Raw genomic sequence first — 19,404 nt, forward strand, 5'->3', positions numbered from 1 at the left:
CTTATTGATGGATGCAAGTCCATGGCTATGATAAAAGAAGACTTTTTCTCTGGGGGCATACATATATATATATAGATTGGATATTTTTTTGCCGTTGCAGGAATTGAACTTACGAGATATATGGTATTATGTTAAAAAATTCTGATTTGTTGTTGGAGACAGCATAGAGTCTATGGATGGCTTTTGTTGTTAATCTACCCATGCATTTGACTCTTGTGCTTAAATAATTGAGAGTAGGAGGAACACTTCTATTCGTACTTTACTAGCTAGGTTTAGACATTCATGCATGGATTGTGAAGCTGGTTTTGGGTTTTTAGACAGAATATTGACAATGGTTTTATATGTTTTTCGCTTCCAAGGATCTTGTCCAACTGGAATATTGGATTGGATGTGTTCAATTAGAAACAATATAATCTGTTAGCTAGTCTCTGTATGTAGTATTTGTTGCAGATTTTTTTTTTTTTTTGGTAGCTGAATTGGTTTTGATTTGTTGTTTGTTAATTAAGTTATGTACGTAGTGCTTCTTGCATCTATGTGAAGATCGCATCGATCACTCTCACTTCGAAATATTGTAAATAGCTTCCTTTAATTTTTAGCCAACAATTATCATGATTTTGAGGAACAAATTAAGTGCAGGGGGATGAAATAGTACTCGATCATTCAAGGGAATTAATTAATTAATTCCCTCCTCTCGATCTCAACAAGTTTGCATTTTGCTCTTGTTCTAGTACGTGCGCACGTATAGCCATTGCCCACATGGAACTAGAAATAAATAGAAAGGAAAGCAAGGGAGCTTCTTCCTGTTTTATTAAAATTACAGTACGTACAGTGCCTGATCAGTTTTAATTTCTTTCTTTCTATTTTGATAACAGATAGGTTATATATATATATGCAATTTGTCTGCTAGCTGGTCTATAGTTATTTCTTCACTTTTACAGTTCTCTTAGCTTCTTGGTTTAGGTATATTTTGCTTAAGTACTTGTTGTTTATGAAACCTGGAAGCAATTACCCTTTTCCATTTACTCGTTTCTTTGTGGGCTTGAAGCAATATTCATTAGATGAACTACAGAGATTTGAAGATTGTTTGTTTATACCTGTTCCACCCATGCATAGGCATCAAAACCAAAATGTTCCTTAGAACACAGACAAATTAAAACGCTTACAATGGTTGTATGAAATAAAGATAGTGTCCATATATGTTAAGTTTGATGTCTAGTTGTAATGTTTTGACTACTAGTACTAATTTATTTGACTACTATATGGATGATCCTAACATTTTGCTCCCCTGATTGTAGGATTTATAGCAGTTGTTGAATTTCAATGGTGCAGAACAAGGCTGATATATATACAACAGGATGTCAAGCAGAACATGCAATATGATGTTTTTTTTTTTAAAAGTATTTTGTGATTAAGGAATTGAAGCAATGGTACTACGAGTACATTGCTTTTAGGTGTTTGCTTATTTTGAAACAATGGTACTATGCATTGCTTTTAGTTGTTTGCTTATTTTGAAACAATGGTGCAATATAATATGACTACATTGTTGGCAATCTAATGATATATAGTATTTTGTCTATATGATTTTGTTTCAATTAAGTTATTTTGCAGATGTTTTATGAGGTAAAAACAGATTTAAAAAATGAGGAAATTTCATATGATAATCAATTTGTTTTTATTTTTTTAAAAACAATTAGTTTGTAGAATGTTTATGACGTTTACCGAGTAAATGACATAATTTTGTGACATTTATCCAAAAAATGACATAAAATTTTAACGTCCTTTATACATTAGGCGTCACCAAATAATGACATTTCATACATAAGCGTCATAAAATTTTAAGCTACTTTATACCCTAGTGTCACAAAATAACGACGTTTACTGTGTAAGTGTCACCAAATAACGACGTTTACTGTGTAAGTGTCACCAAATAATGACTTTTCATACATAAGTGTCATAAAATTTTAAGCAAATTTATATCGTAGATGTCACATAATAATGACGTTTACTACTGTAAAGCGTCACATAAAATTGCGTCATTTACAAAAAAGTGACATTATTTGTAATTTATGTCGCTTACCAGAAAGCGTCATTAAAAAATAATTTATGACACTTGCAGAGAAGCGTCATGAATTTATGACGCTTCAGAAAGAAGCGTCGTGAAAAAAATTTCCAGACCTGTGAGCAGCAACACTTAGCAAACGACGCAGAATAAATGACACCAAGTGATTGGTGACGGTTTTTTGGTGAATAGTGACGTTTAAAAAGCGTCGCGAAATGCCGGTTTTTTTGTAGTAATTAGATAGAGTTGTTGCGGTATATTGGCAGTACAGGTTGGTCTTGCATGCATTTGTATATATTGGTTTAGTTTTATTGTTGCGGTATGTTGGCTTGAGGGTGTGGCATGTCAGCTAGGTTCTTAGGTTTAAGTCGAGAGAGTGGGAGACAGAGAAAAAATTACGATCGGGGGGCTTTAGGCGGAGGACGAGGCGAATTGATGGCTCCGACTGATTTTGACAGCAGCATTCAATGGAGGAGACGGGTGTAGGTGGGTCCGATGGTTTCTAAAGAGGAATAGCAACAATGCCCATTTTGTTTAGTTTGGTTGATCCGGTGTTTCCATGTCTAATTTCTCTGGTGATTGAGATTTTTTTGCTTTTAGCTGACTTGTTTAAGTTTTATTGGAACGTGTAAAACCCTTACTCCACATCTGGATAGAAGGGGCTCTCTTCAAAGAATGTCACATAATAGAGACTATGCTGATAAGTTGTTTTTAGGTATGGTACGTTTTATGTTGGAACAAGAGTCTTATTATTGTTGTGGCTTGTATGTATTTAGTTTGAGTCATTTAAAGTAAGCACTTAATTAATGGTCTATCACGAAATTGTCAAAGGAGGAGATTAAGTTTATGCTTTATTCAGAAAGAGTGTTTTTTAGAAAAAAAAAAAAAAAAAAAAAAAAAAAACCCTTATTTTTAAGCTTTTTTCAAAACACAATTTTGAGCTATTTTAGCCCAAAACAGTCAAAGAAGGTTTTTTTTTTTTTTTTTTTTTTTTTTTTAACCATACATAGCTATTTTTTTCTGGCACAAATAGATTCTTAAAAAAAGTCACTGCATGCTAACTGCTTTGTCCTAAATCATGTAGTAAAAATACTTTTTAAACTGCTTAACGCAATTTCAAATATACTCCAAATCTCTGTGATGCCAGAGTCATGTTTAGTGTGTTGTAGGTGATGAAGATCAACACAACGTTGAAGGCACGGTATCTCAAAGTTTATTGATAGCAATTTCAAGGCAAAAGGTGATGAACTAAAGCTTCAAGCCTCGTTAATTAGGATGGTAAGCGACTATGATACTTAGATGAATGACCCTTAGTAATAGGTTAGTTTGGACCATATTTTACTTAGGGTTCTTCATGCATGGTCGTGATTAAATTAGATTTGGACTCAAAAAAGAAGAAGATAAAATCTATTGAAAAACCTCAAGCCTCGGTTGAATGAGATATTTTACGATGAACCAACTCGTAAATGTTGACTTACATATTGCACTGGTCGAAGCTTGATTTCCGTACTTGGTCGACCCATTTGTCAAATAATTTAGCTAGCCAGAATGTCTCGGTCGTAGCTCGCGCGGCTGACCAAAACTACTGGATCTGTTTTGACAGATGGCCTCAGTAGAAGCTCAATTGATCCAAACTACAATATTTGTTTTGGTAGAATGCTTCAATCAAAATCTCGTTCAAAGGACGGTTGCATGAAGCAACTACAAAGTAGATCTCATATTGGATCGGTTTTGAATGAAGATCGACCTATGTCCTTGCCTATGCTAAACCTGTGCATGACACGTATGAAACAGAGACTAAATATTTCAAAGCACTGGACCCCACAACATAAGTCAACCACCACTTCTCTTTGTTGACTGACGAGGTCGAGTCTTCTTTATTAGATTATATGTATTATTGTATTGTATTGTGTCCTACATGGTTACGTATGTGCATGCGTATCTTTATTTTTGACTTGTATATATATAGGCCCTTTTTTTTTTTTTTTTTTCTTTTTTTTCTTTTTTTTAACATTATTCAATGTGATTCAATGTACAATCTTATTCTAGCTCAACGTCATAAGCACGGTTCAGGTGATGCCCATCTGACGTGAGGTCTTTGTGGCTTTTGGCGTTAGAACGCCAAGGTGAAACCTGGCACTGGAAGAGCTTCAAATACTTCAAGGCAAAGCCGTTAGCATGGCTAAGTGATGCTATAGTAACGCCAGAACACTAAAAGCCCTTTAATCCAAATTTCTCACTCTAAAACACATAGGCCAGGAATGAAAATTACAATCAAAGTTTTGGTCACCAAATGTAGCCAATTTCTAAAACCAAACAATCTCTCCCTTTAGGCATTTGGTGAAAAAATACAAGAATGCATTTATAAAAAATTAATCACCTGTAGTGAAAATGTTTCAGTAAGTATTATGCTTTCAATCTCTTCCTTTACTGCTAAGTGGATTCCAATCACTAGCACTCTCGGCAATTATCATGTTTGCATGAGACAGTATATTAGTTCTAAATTATTTATAAATGACTAAAATCTAGACCAATAATTATTCTCCTTATATTATGTCCAAAAATAGACAGTATAACATGTTTACAATTATAAATATATAGCGAGCATAGAATTGTGGTAGTGCATGCATGTCACTATTCACGTGAGTGCATGAACATCATTTATATGTAGGTTGTACATCATTATCCTAAGCATCGTACTATATCCTCAAATTAATTTTGGCATCATGGCCGTATGTTTACAAGGTCATAATCTCATTCAAATATTATGATAATAAGGGGTATACAACCGGTTGCAGTTGCAGTTATTTGCTGATAACCACAACCACAACTGAGGTTCCTGGTTATTCCTATTTCAATAACCGCAACAGGTATCGGTTGCAGTTTTTACCAACCACAGGTTATCCGGTTTTATCCGGTTATTTTTAACCAGTTATTAACCAGATAACCGGTTTTCTTATATTATTAAATTTTTCATATTTTTTTTAAATTTCAATATTTGACATTCAATTACATCATTTTGTATCACTGTGACAAGTAGCATGAATTATATGAAAAGACTGAGGCTAGAGACTTTGTAACTCGAGAACCTTTAAATGATTACTGTTATATTTGGACGAAAAATAAACAATTTATATTTTAATTGAAACACAGCCCTATGTTTATTGGCCTAAACACGTACACAACTCTTTCTCTGTTTCTTGAGCCATACAGCCTATTTTATAATAGGATGCATAAAAACAGAGAGTAGCAACATAAATACTTGCCTTAACCAAAAAGAAAAAAGAAAATGAGTACATGTATTAAGAGAATAAACAAAATGTATTTGCATTTCTCTCAGTGTCTTGTTCATATGCATGTCAAGAGAGGAATTCTATATATTAGCATTCCCTATCAGAAAGCTTGCATCTTAACATTGGTTACTGACGCCGGAACAGAATAGCGATTATTCTGTAGGCTAATCAACAAGCAATTTGCAAGGAAGAAAACAGGAAAATTACCCCAAAGAAAACAGAGACAAACTCTGAATTTGATAAAATTATCAATAATCAACAACTACTGAAAAACGCCCACAAGCCGGGCTAATATAGCTGAAAAATTACCAAAAATAGCAAAATCCCAAAAAGCCTAATAAATCTCCTAAGACTTGAAATAAATACAAATAAACATATTATGGAAATACTTGGTGCCAAAGAATATCTCCAAATTAATGGGAAATAAGAATTACCATATTAAGGAAAATATAATAACTATAATATTACTTAACGACAACGTAAATATAAATATGAAAATTCTTTAAAAGATAAATCAAGAGATTTGTTGATAGTCTCTTCTTTCCTTCTTGGTCTTTCTCTTAATGGATGTTGACAACTCGATAGAAAATATCTTCTAAATCACAATTGCCAAAGGTCTCTTCTTTCCTTCTTGAGTAGTTGACCCTTTCCTTTCTTGCTTAAATCAAGCATTGACCAAAGGTCACATCGCCACATCATTGACCAATTAATTCTATAGTTGCGTCTGATTTCCTCTTGCATCAGTCTCACCGGGTTGGAAAGAATTCATCCTCGAATTCGAACCTTCTTTACCTCGATCTTTTGGATGGCCAATCAATTCATTACATTATGTATTTCTCAATACCAAACTAACTTGAAACCAGAAGATAAATAAATTGCAACCCATCACAACGACTAGCCTCACACTAAATTGAAATAATTCAATCTTCTGACGTCTTTTATTTATTTTCTCCAATTCATGCTCCATAAAAAGTCTTCAAAGAATTATCAATTCTTTCTTGACCGCAAAAATTAAAATTGTCATCCATCTCGCCAAAACCAACATTCAAATTATTACTAGAAGAACTTGATAGAAAATTTTCAATCCCAAGAAAATCAACATGACTAATTTCCTCATTACTCAACTGAAATCCCTCGTTATGTGGACTTTCATCAAACACATGGTAGTCATTATTTTCTTCAATAAATTTTATTGCATCACCCACAAAACTTACCTCTTTCAATAAATCTTCTTCTTCATGATAGACATCATAAATTGGGGGAGAATTCCAATCCACAAATCCTTGTGAAGGATTTTCAACATCTTCATGTTCAACATCATCATGAACATCTCCATGTATGAACTCCTCATCAACGAACTCGTCTTCTTGGAACTCTTCATCAACAATTTCTTCATCCCGACCACGTTGTTCCCTGTATGGAGCAGGATTGTGATACGGGTTGTCGAAGGTGGAATTGGAATCGGAGTTCATCTCACGATTGCCGAATTCCTGCGCCGCTAGGCGCTGGGCTAACTCTGCAACTTGCCTCTGCAAATCCTCAATCATCACATCCTGAACGTTACGATCATGGTGCGGAGCTTCCTCATTTGGAACCTGCCCACGACCACGACGACCACGACCACCAGCCATCGAAACTGATGAAGAACGCGTCTCAGGAAGGTGTTGAAGCTCTGATACCAATTGACGCCGGAACAGAATAGCGATTATTCTGTAGGCTAATCAACAAGCAATTTGCAAGGAAGAAAACAGGAAAATTACCCCAAAGAAAACAGAGACAAACTCTGAATTTGATAAAATTATCAATAATCAACAACTACTGAAAAACGCCCACAAGCCGGGCTAATATAGCTGAAAAATTACCAAAAATAGCAAAATCCCAAAAAGCCTAATAAATCTCCTAAGACTTGAAATAAATACAAATAAACATATTATGAAAATACTTGGTGCCAAAGAATATCTCCAAATTAATGGGAAATACTTGGTACCAAAGAATTACCATATTAGGGAAAATATAATAACTATAATATTACTTAACGACAACGCAAATATAAATATGAAAATTCTTTAAAAGATAAATCAAGAGATTTGTTGATAGTCTTTTCTTTCCTTCTTGGTCTTTCTCTTACTGGATGTTGACAACTCGGTAGAAAATATCTTCTAAATCACAATTGCCAAAGGTCTCTTCTTTCCTTCTTGAGTAGTTGACCATTTCCTTTCTTGCTTAAATCAAGCATTGACCAAAGGTCACATCGCCACATCATTGACCAATTAATTCTATAGTTGCGTCTGATATCCTCCTGCATCAGTTACTAAAACAAAACTTTAAACAATAGATACATAAAAATGAAAGTCTGGAGGTAACAGAACCATGCCATCCTCTAGAAACTGAACTAACAGGAGTCAACAATCACATGTCACATAGGAAAACATTCAATTATCTTCAACGAATCTATTCATATTTTGAGCAAGTCAATCATCTCCATTCATTCTATCCTCAAAGGCGTTTTATAGTCACAGAACAAGAGAAGTTTCATTTTCGTAAGGTGGTATATATATAATAATAAAAACCGGTTGTGGTTACCTAGTTATTAACTGGTTTTTTAAATTGCAATAACCGGTAACAGCAACCGGGTACCCGGTTATCCAGTTGCGGTTATTTCCAGTTTCTCGATTTTTTCAGTTTTCTCAGTTAGCTGTTGTTGGCGGTTATTAGCAGTTACCGGTAGGGATGTAAATGAAGCAAAACTATTCGTGAGCTCGCTCGGGCTCGGCTCAATAAGGCTCGGCTCGTGCGCGACTCAGTTATTAAATGAGCTATTCGTGGATACAAAACTATACTTGATTATTAAATAATACATACCCATATAAAACCCCGCTTGCTCGTTTAAAGTTCGCGAACATACTCATAAACAAACTCGGCTCGCTTATTAGCTCGACTCGTATATATTTATTAATAAATTCATATTTATATTGATAAAAATAACTTATTTAGTATATCACTTATTAATTAACAATAATTAATTATTTTTATTCAATATATAATTATTAGTTATATCTATAAGTATCTATATAATATATAATTTAATTTTAGAAGATAATTAATATGATTATATCTTATATGATCTAAGAGACTAAGACTTTAAGTCTAGTAATTAGATATCTAATGATTGTTGAATTAATAATAAATTGTTAATCATATGATTTAATGAAAATCTTGATACTTAATTGTATTATTCAAATAATCATATCATATACAATGACAATGTAATTGGTATAATCCAAAATTAATTGATTAGCATTAAAATCAACAATGTGTTTCCTTATAATCACAAATTAAGTATAATTATTAAAATTCATATCATTATATTATATTATATTATATATATATATATATATATATATGAGCAGTAGATTTAATTGTAAAACGCAGTGTTGCATGTGGAAGAGTTTGCAAAACAAAAGTTTTCTCAAAACGCAACGTTTCATTTATTTGCTGGAGGCTTCATCAAACGGTGAACTTTTGCTTTTTTGCTTTTATTATTATTAAATTGATTTGAGTGACTCGAGTATCATGACTTGTACGGTGAGACAGTGAAGAATCAGAGTTAAAAAATAAATTGATTATTAAACTGTGAGTCTCTTTGTTAATTGTTATTAACAATTTGACAGGCCATTTTTTTTTAAAAAAAAAAAAAAAAAAAAATCTTAACATCAAGGGTTCTTTTATTTTTATTTTTTAAGTCTGAACATCAACCCATCAAGGCTTAGTCCACGGCAGTGCACCTAATATATAACAAAAATATATATATATATATATATATATAATTTTGTTATATATTTTGATTTAAAAAATATATATAATTGTAGTTGCATGTGATTATAGAGAAAAATAATAATTTCATTAAACTCTAATCAAATTTTAAACGAGCTCATGTCGAGGTAGATCTAACAAATTTGCTAGCAATCTTTGCTTAAGAAAAAAAAATTGATTACCATCCTAATAATAGAGATCAAATCCGAAGAACATATCTACGAAAAAGACCTTGTCAACCAATTGATCGTGATTTTTCAAAAACACAATATAGAAAAAACGTGTCTGTCATTTTAATCCAGCATGGTTCAAAGAATATGTTGATTGATTGGAATACAACATTTTAGAAGATGATGCATATTGCCTATATTGTTATATTTTTAGACCAGGTATTGAACATCAAATAGGAGGAGACTCATTTGTTACTGAAAGGTTCAAAAATTGAAAAAAGAATGAGAAGTTACATGACCATATGGGGGCTCACAATATTGCGTTAGCTATATTTTTTAATAATTTTAATTCAATTTTTATTAACTTTAGTTCTTTTTTTTTTTTTTCATTTATCGAAAAAAAAAATCTTGCCCACCCTGAACCAAATTCCTGGCTCCGCCACTGCATCCTGCAACCTGCTTTTTGGTATATTACAGTAAAGCAGTATGGGCTCCGATTGTGATAACCGCTTTGGCTACTATCCCAATAATTCATTTTGTGCAGGCATATTCTCGAATTTGGATTGATACAATCAACTCGTTGATTTTTGCTGAGCTTTTGACAATGAAAAAGGATCGTCTCCAGTTGGCTTCAACTAGATACAATCCAATTGGCTTCAACTGGATAGAATCTAGTCACTACAAGAAATTTGCCCTGTAGCAACGACATTTTTAGCAACGACATAAAAGTTGTTGCTAAATATCACTTATCAGCAACGACTTTGAAAAGTCGTTGCTGATAATCAATCTATATCAACGACTTCTATGTCGTTGCTGAAAATCGTTGCTAATGTAAAAAAATATTTATATCAGCGACGACAAACATGTCGTCGCTAATAAGTCGTCATAAATACCTTTGCGGTAATTTTCTCAAGGCGCGCATTACGTGGCGGGAAAGTATCAGCGACGATAATATACTATTTGCAACGACAATAATTGTTGCAAATAGTAATTAACATCAGCAACGAAAATTATCGTCGTTGATATATAGATCACCAGCGACGATATAAATGTCGTTGCTGATATTCACCCATTAGCAACGACTTTTCAGAGTAGTTGTTAATGAGTGGCTAATCAGCAACGACTAAAAGGTCGTTGCTATTTCTCTTCACGTTATTAAAATTAATAAAAATAAAATCACATCAGCGGCATCATATTATCGTCGCTGATACCCTATTATTAGCAACGACTGTCATTGTCGTTGCTAATAATTGATTATCAGCAACGACTATAAGGTCGTTGCTATTGCTTTGCATATTATTAAAATTAATAAAATAAAAACATATCATTAATGACATATAGTCGTCGCTGATACCTAGTCATTACCAACGACTTTCAAAGTCATTGCTAATAATTTATTATCAGCAACGACTACATAGTCGTTGCTATTGCTCTACAGATTATAAAAATAAAAACACATCAGCAACGACTTATTGTCGTCGCTGATACTCAGTCATTAGCAACAATCGTAAAAGTCGTTGCTGATAGCCGTTATCAACAACGATTTTAAGGGTCGTTGCTGATAATCTATTACATCTAAACATAAAAATTTAAATTTAAACCCACATTTATATATATAAAAAATATTTCTTGTAGTGTATTTTTGTAAGATTTTTTTTTATTATTATTATATATGCACCATTCTATTCAATTTTTAGTAAAGTTTTTTTTTCTATTTTTTTTTATAATGCAAAAAAAAAAAAATCAATATTTTAAATCTAAATTAATTGGTTGTTGAACAATTAATTTTTGACGATCATTTGTTATGCAATCAAAGGGTTTTGTCATTTTCTCCCCTATCCACGGAAGGTTATTCTCATTCTTTCTCACAAAGTCTAGATACAACCATAAGTTGCAAAATATTAAGGATTTTTCCATCTCCAGTGACTCAAACTTTATCTTGCATGTGTGCTCAATACTGAAATTACCGAAGTCACAAATTAATTGATGGTAGGTCAAAGTACAACTTGAAGGAAATAATTAACAAGGTCCAATTCCTTTTTTGTAATCAACTATGATATAATATGCTTTGAATTTTTTATCATCTTGATACTCTAGTCTCATTGATCGTGGTAAGATTGAATAATCGTACAAACTCTTTTATTACAATCGATCGGATGATCTAACGATCCTATTGATCAATCACGATCGATCGGATAATTTATCGATTCTATTGATCTATTACGATCGATCAGATGATCTATCGATCACATTGATCGGATGATGTATCGATCATGATCGATGGGATGATCTATCTATCCTATGGATCGATTATGATCGATCGAATGATCTATCAATCATATTGATCTATCAATCATATTGATCTATCACGATCTATCGGAGAGGATCGATACTATCACAATCGATCGGATGATCTAACGATCTTATTGATCGATCAGATGATCTAACGATCCTATTGATCAATCACGATCGATCGGATGATTTATCGATCCTATTGATCTATTACGATCGATCATATTGATCGGATGATCTATCGATCATATTGATCGATCACAATCGATGGGATGATCTATCGATCATATTGATCGATCACAATCGATGGGATGATCTATCTATCCTATGGATCGATTACGATCGATGGGATGATCTATCTATCCTATGGATCGATTACGATCGATCAGATGATCTATCAATCATATTGATCTATTACGACCGATCGGATGATCTATCGATCCTATTGGTTATTGATCGATCACGACCAATCGAATGATCTAACGATCCTATTGATCGATCACGACCGATCGAATGATCTAACGATCCTATTGATTGATCACGATCGATCAAATTATCTATCCATCCTATTGATCTATCACGATCGATGGGATGATCTATCGATCCTATTGATCGATCACGATCGATCGGATGATCTAACGATCCTATTGATCGATCACGATCGATCGGATTATCTATCGATCCTATTGATCTATCACGATCGATGGGATTATCTAACGATCCTATTGATCGATCAGATGATCTAACGATCCTATTGATCAATCACGATCAATCGAATAGGATCGATACTATCACAATCGATTGGATTAACTATCAATCTTATTGATTGATCACGATCGATCGGATGATCTATCGATCCTTTGGATCGATCACAATCTATCGATCCTATTGATCGATCACGATCGATCAGATGATCTATCGACCCTATTGATCTATCACGATCGATCAGATGATCTATTGAGCCTATTGATCTATCACGATCAATCGGATGATCTATCGATCCTAGTGGAGTAGTCTGATCGATCGTGATAGAACAATAGGATGAATAGATCATTTGATCGATCGTAGTGCATTAATTAGATTGATCGAATGTCTGATCAATCCTAATAAGTACTAGTCCACTAACAATTGTGGTACTTTCTGGACTGAGGCATGGGTCCGATCTATTGTGACATAAATGTCCGATCAATCAAACTTGACACAGTTAACAGTTCGATTTAATGTGCAATCGATCATGACATGATCGATAGAATCATCCAATCGATCTTAGTGTATTACTTCGGTCGAAAAAACTAATTTTTCGAAAAGAAAAAAACTAAAAAGGTCATTTTTGAAGAACAAATTAAAAACATTAAAGAAAAACGAAAAAAAAAAAGAAAAAGAAAAAAAGAAACGAAAAAAGAAAAACCTGTTTTCTATTAAATTAAAAAAAAAAATGATTTTTTTTTAAATAAAAAATAAAAAATTAACTAAAAATGAAAAAAAAAAAACCAATTTTTTGAAAAAAAAAATCTAAAACAAAATAAAAAACTAAAAAAGTTATTTTTTAAAAAATAAATTAAAAAAATGAAAATTAAAAAACGAAAAAGATGTTTTTTTTTTTTTAAAAAAAAACTGAAAATTATGAAAAAAAATTTAACAAAAAAGATAAAAGAAAAACTTGTTTTCTATTAAATAAAAAAAACGAAAAATACTTTTTTTTTCTTTTAGAAAAAGCAAATGAAAAAAAAAACAAATATATATTCAAAATAAAAAGGCTCATGAATGAGCCAGGGGCTGGGCGGGACACGAAAGTTTCTTGTCCCGCGCGCGCCACATCCAAAGAGTTACAAACCCTTTGTTTTATTAATTTTTATTTATTTAATTTTTGTTTCTTTCTAGAAAACATGTCTTCCTGTACGTCTCTCCTTTCTATCCCTTTCTCTCATTATTTTTTTTTTTTTATTTTTATTTTTTTTTTTTTTCTGTGTACAGAACCTATTTCTCTTTCTCTCTTTCCTTACTCTCTCCCTCTCATCTCCGTTCTCAAATCTCTCCTCTCTCTCTTGCTCTATCACAGACACCGTGGGCCCTCTGTCACCGGTAGGTCCTCTCTCTATCTCTCTCTCTACCTCTCTCACTCTCTCTGATCTCTTTTTCTCAGATCTAAAATCTCTTCTGCCTTCCAAGAAGCCTCAAATGGGGTTCTTCATGCTCTCACCAAAGGTCTCTTCTAGAATACTTTTTTATGATTTTTTAGTTGAGTTACGTATTTAATTTTTGTCTGGCTTTGTTTTGTTTACTAATTAATAAATATTTAATAGTTATCTTTTCTTTTCTTTTCTTTTCTTTTTCTTTTTTTTTTCTTTTTTCAGTTATGAAGGTTGCATTGTATGAGCAGAATGAGAAACCTTCTTCTACCCTTGAGTAAGTTCATTTCTTTTATTTTTTTTTTTTTTTTGAAGCAAATGCATTTTTTAATCTGATTTCAAATATATGTGCGTCACTTTGTATTAAATGCATTAAAAAATCTTGAGACAACTCGTAAGGCAGGCTCAGTACCCATAAGTGAAACGTATTGTCAAAAGCTTGACAACAATCAACGAGACTCTAGATATACAAAGGAAAATACAATACCAAATCTATATATATAAACATAAAAACCAAAGGAAAATTAAATCCATTTATGGAATAGTCAAATGAGCTAGCATCGATTCAAAGTCTTGATTTGTTCTCTTCGATATTTGCCTGGCTTTGCTTGCTCAAAATCCCTCGATCAGTCACCTCTTAAAATTTTTGTTCCTTTTTATTTGACTTGCATTTCATATTTTTTATTGATGAATTTCCCATTCAGCATTTTTTTTGTTTGGATGAATTAATGTTTTATAAACCAAACACAAAAAATACAGTAAAAACTGGAATCATCGTCCTAAATAGGGACAAACCCCGGCCCCCAAAAAGGACCAACACCAAAACTGCTATATACAAATCGCAATCTCAAAACCAAAACAATAGCTACCAGAAAAGCAACTAAAACACCCAAACTCTCAAACCGAAAAATCACAACCAAGGAGCCAACAAACAAGACCAACAGCAAACGCTGGCAAACCTTCCGAGAAACACAAAAGAAGAAATCTGCAAAAAATGCAGAAAACTCCCAACACAAAAACACACTTACAAACCAAATCAGCCTAGAACTCCAGAGCAGACCACAGCTCCAAACTCAGCTACAGAACAAACATCAGGTCTGAGGAAATTTAGCAAGGATCCTCACCTTAACTAATTCCCATCTAATGGTGGAAAGAATTGCTTCTTCAAATAATTCCTCTGCATCCACAGATTATAAATTGTAGCAGCTAAAACACAGCTTCCGGGCAGTAGCAATCAAGCTTTCCCCTCTCAAACTAATAGAGCTCCATTTCAAAACAAACTCCCAATCCATTGGAGGATCCACCGCCTTACAATCTGCCATCATGGATCTCCAAATCCTCCTACTAAAGCTACACTCAGCAGCTTTCAGTAGAAAAGTTTATTTTTACGTACATTTGACCAAAAAAGAAATCTAGCCCAATATGTTGAGTTGATTTCTTCAATCCAAAGTCGAAAATGTGCCTGCACAAAAAGAATTATTGGGATAGTAGCCAAACCAAGTATAACAATCGGAGCCCATGCTGCTTTACTGTAAAATACCAAAAAGCAGGTTGCACTGAAGGCTGATACCAGGCCTACCATAGAGATCAACAGTGCAACAAGTCCACCCAGCAATCTTAGAGGTATTTGCTTGACAAAATCCTCCCCTCTGTAACGTGACGTGAGAATTGACAAGAAAGCTAATATCGAGTTGAAGAGAAAACCAATCCTATTGCATCTGATACGAAGAATACCGTAAACCATTTACTGTTCAAAAGAAGAGGTTTCCCTTTGTCACGATCCTTTACTTCTACATTGTCACCACCTGATATCGTGAAGGCTGCGGTGAAAACCACGGTAGCAATCAATGTTGCCACAAGCATGCAATTGGTTGCTGTTTTCTTCATCCACTTTTCACCTTTTTCATGCAAATCTTTGTGTGCTTTTTTAAATATATCCCTAGGTGTTTCATTTTTTGAATTCTTCTTGTTCACATATGACGGGGGCACAATCTTTTCTATCTCTAGAAACCACTACAATTCCTGCTGCATTTGAAGGGCTTCAATGGATATGGTATTTAAGTGATCTGAAGGAGCCAATTTTCCAGCAATGTGCAGCATGTTATCACCTTTGGCAATGTGTAGGCCATGGATATTGTTATCACCATTGGCAATATAGGTTGTAATCTTTTCCTTCATGACACCTATCTCATGTATCAGATTAAATACACTCCTTTGCCGATAAATAAGAGCAATGTGAAATAAACTGATCCCGTGATTTTCATCTATTAATTGCCATAAGAGATCGGGGTCATAAGAGCGTATAATTATAAGTAGAAATTCAACGTTTCCTACTTTTGCAGCTTCAACAAGTAAACCCATCTGATCATGAACCGGTAGTATTTCGAATGAGAAAGATTTCCATAAAATTGTAAAAACCATTTTCCAAAGCTCTTCAACTAACTGATGGCCACATGTCTGCATCAAAGCATTGTTATAGACGATCGACCTATAACAATGCTATTGGTCAATGCATTATAGAGAGTATACAAACTGAACTGAGTTATTTTAGGAGTGCTTCTTTTGTCCATATTTCTAGGGAGTTTAATAGTGTTGCTCATGCTCTTGCAAAAGAAGCTTCTTGTAGTTTGAGGGATTCAGTTTGGTTAGAAGAAGTCCCAGATTTTATTGCTGTTGCAGTACTTAGGGAACAATTGTGTGCCTAGATCCTCTTTTGGGGGTCAATTTTTTCGTTATTAATGAAATGAAGTCTCTGTTCAAAAAAAAAAAAATGTCTTCTTTTTTCTGGATAGGTAGTACTCTCTTTGGCCCGAAAAGGAAATTAAAAATAAATAAATAAATAAATTATGTCTTCCTCTAGTGGAAATTGCTCAGTACACGCCAACTCATAACTCTGCGTCGGAGGAAGACTTGCAGCTCTGGATGGATGAGAGAAAAAGGAAATCCGTAATGCGAAAACAGAAGGTTGGACGATCATATCTGATGGCCCTAGTGGAACTGCTCAGGATCGGAAGGACCTGGTGTTTTGTCAATAGCTTGTAATTTGATGAAGACAATAGACTAAGATCTAGTGTTTTTCTCTTCATATATATATATATTGTATTCTATAGTGAGGTGTTTATCTTTTACTTGAAGGGCACAAAAAACTTGTTTATATTCCTATATATATATTGTATTCTATAGTGAGGTGTTTATCTTTTATTTGAAAGGCACAAAAAACTTGTTTATATTACTTCTTTATAGCAGTCATCCTCAATTAAACAAATATCCGTATTCTTACAAAATATATATATATATATATATATAATATAAAAATCAAAATAAGACAGGAATCTGACGAATCTGAGAGATCGAAGAGAGGCTCTAACTGAGGAAAAAGATTCGGTATTTATTCATAATTTTTAAAACTAGTGTTTCCTAGTTTGTTTATTTTAGTCAGCTGATTGGCATGCCAGAGTTTTTATATTTAAAATAGTTTGTCAAATTTTACATAGGAGACAACCTGAAATAGTTTGGTAATTTAAATCTTACTTATCAAATTTCATTGCGGAAGGCATAATTTTTTAATTTTTTTTTTTTTTTTTTTTCTCAAGAATTTGCAATGATATATCTTATTTATGCATATATAACATCATGAAAAATGTGAACAAACTTGGGGTCTTCTTACTTATCACAAAATAATTCATCTTTGTCATGTTTTAATTTGTTAGTTTTGTGAAGTTTAATTAGTACGTACAGTCATTTGCCCATGCACTTAAGATATTGGTCGGAATTGTTGTTAGCCGCGATTTAAAAATACAATTGAAATTGAGATGGTACCTCAAGAGGTATATAATATTAGAACATTCTTATATTAGCCTTCCCCCAATTATTCCAAGCACGTCTGGACAAAGTTTAAGTTTATCTTGTACGCTTAATATTTGCATTACTCTAATATTAGCATCATGCGCGAATATAAGTTAAACGCGCGAATGTTTTTTTCAAAAAAACAAAAAACAAATTAAAAACAATCTTAATAGATTCAATGAAGACATATCTACAAAACAGGGCTACACAGTATGAGTTAGGTCACGTTGAATGAGAGACCACTTGAAAATGAAACGGTTGGCATCGGGGGTGAAACCAGAATTTTTGGTAAGGGGGACGAACTTGTATAATTTTTTTACGTCAAAATACCCGTTCAATTCAAAATTATAATTTTAAATTTTTATGATATCACATAAACACAACAGTAATAGTATAAAATACTAGTAAAGTAAACTAAGCATAATTTATAGTATAGAGTACTAGTAAAATAAACTAAGCAAAATTTATAGTATCCAAGAAAAATGGTATCTTTGAGCGTAGACTTTTTCTCTTAACAAAATCCCCGAAGCCGAAACCCTAACCAAGCTAACAACACGACTACACTAGCTCTACGACCACTTATCACGCACACATTATTGTGCTTCAAAGTCCAAGAATTTGATGAGACCAAGAGGCAAGAACTGTGACATGAAATTAATAGAATTCATAGATTTGGATTTCTGGGGTTTGGGGTTGTTGTGAAAAATTTGGGTGCTTTAATGCTCTGTCGCTTTCTCAAATGGGGTTTGCTGAGAGTTGGGAGCTTTTGTTACAATAGGATGCCACGGGTGGAAAAGGGGAAAAAATGGATGGTTAGATGGGTGTAGTAGCTTTTTCAGAGGTGAAATGGGTTAAAACAAAAAAAAAGGTCTGCTTTGTGCAGACTCTGTAGAGGGGAGGAAGTGGGTGGGGGACAAAATATAGGGTCAAAATATAAAGAAAAATTTTTAAGGAAGAAAAAAAAATTATTTTAGGGGGACAATTTTATAATTTTATATATTTTAAGTTAAATATTAAAAATTTTGGGGGGACCACCCACCAACTAGGTCTGCCCCTGCTTATATAGCAGTCTAACTAAAATAGTTTTTAGTTATTTTGGTGAGGCAATTTCGTGAAATCACACAAAAATCATTCCTAGTAGTCTCATTATTATAACAAAAAAAATTTGGTAAATTAACAGTAATCATCAACAATAGTGTTGTTCACTCACTAAATCATTAAAAAAACTATAAAAATTTGATCATTTCACTCTCTTTGCTTTTTTTTTCTTCACATATAACTCTGTTTCGTTCTGCAATGTTTTAGGCTAAAAGTTTTTTTTTTTTTCTCTTAAACTACAATATTTTTATGCTTTAGACACGATCTAGTGCCCTAAAAATTTCTTGTTCACATATTCCAATAGGTTTTGTGGAATTAAAGGGGCATGTTTGGGTAGCATTTTATTTTTTATTATTTTTAAAAAACATGTTTGGATTGATTTTTTGAAATTCAAATTCTACTCAAGTTTCATCAAACTTTTTTCCATTTTGTCTTGGATTCTCTGAACCATCATAACATAATTTTAAAAAACAATTTTTTCGGTATTCGTAATTTCAAATATAGTAAAGAATAATATAATATAATACAAATTTTGAAAAATACCACTAGAATAAGACAAATATTCAAAAATATGACCGTTAGGAAAAAACAAACATTCAAAAAAAGATTAAATAGAGAAAGAATAAAGAATCTGAAATATATATATATATATATATATATATATATATATGCAATAGTGATAGTGAATAGTTAAAATAGTGAGG

This window comes from Alnus glutinosa, chromosome 5, assembly GCF_958979055.1.
Source record: "Alnus glutinosa chromosome 5, dhAlnGlut1.1, whole genome shotgun sequence".
NCBI classification, from domain to species: domain Eukaryota; kingdom Viridiplantae; phylum Streptophyta; class Magnoliopsida; order Fagales; family Betulaceae; genus Alnus; species Alnus glutinosa.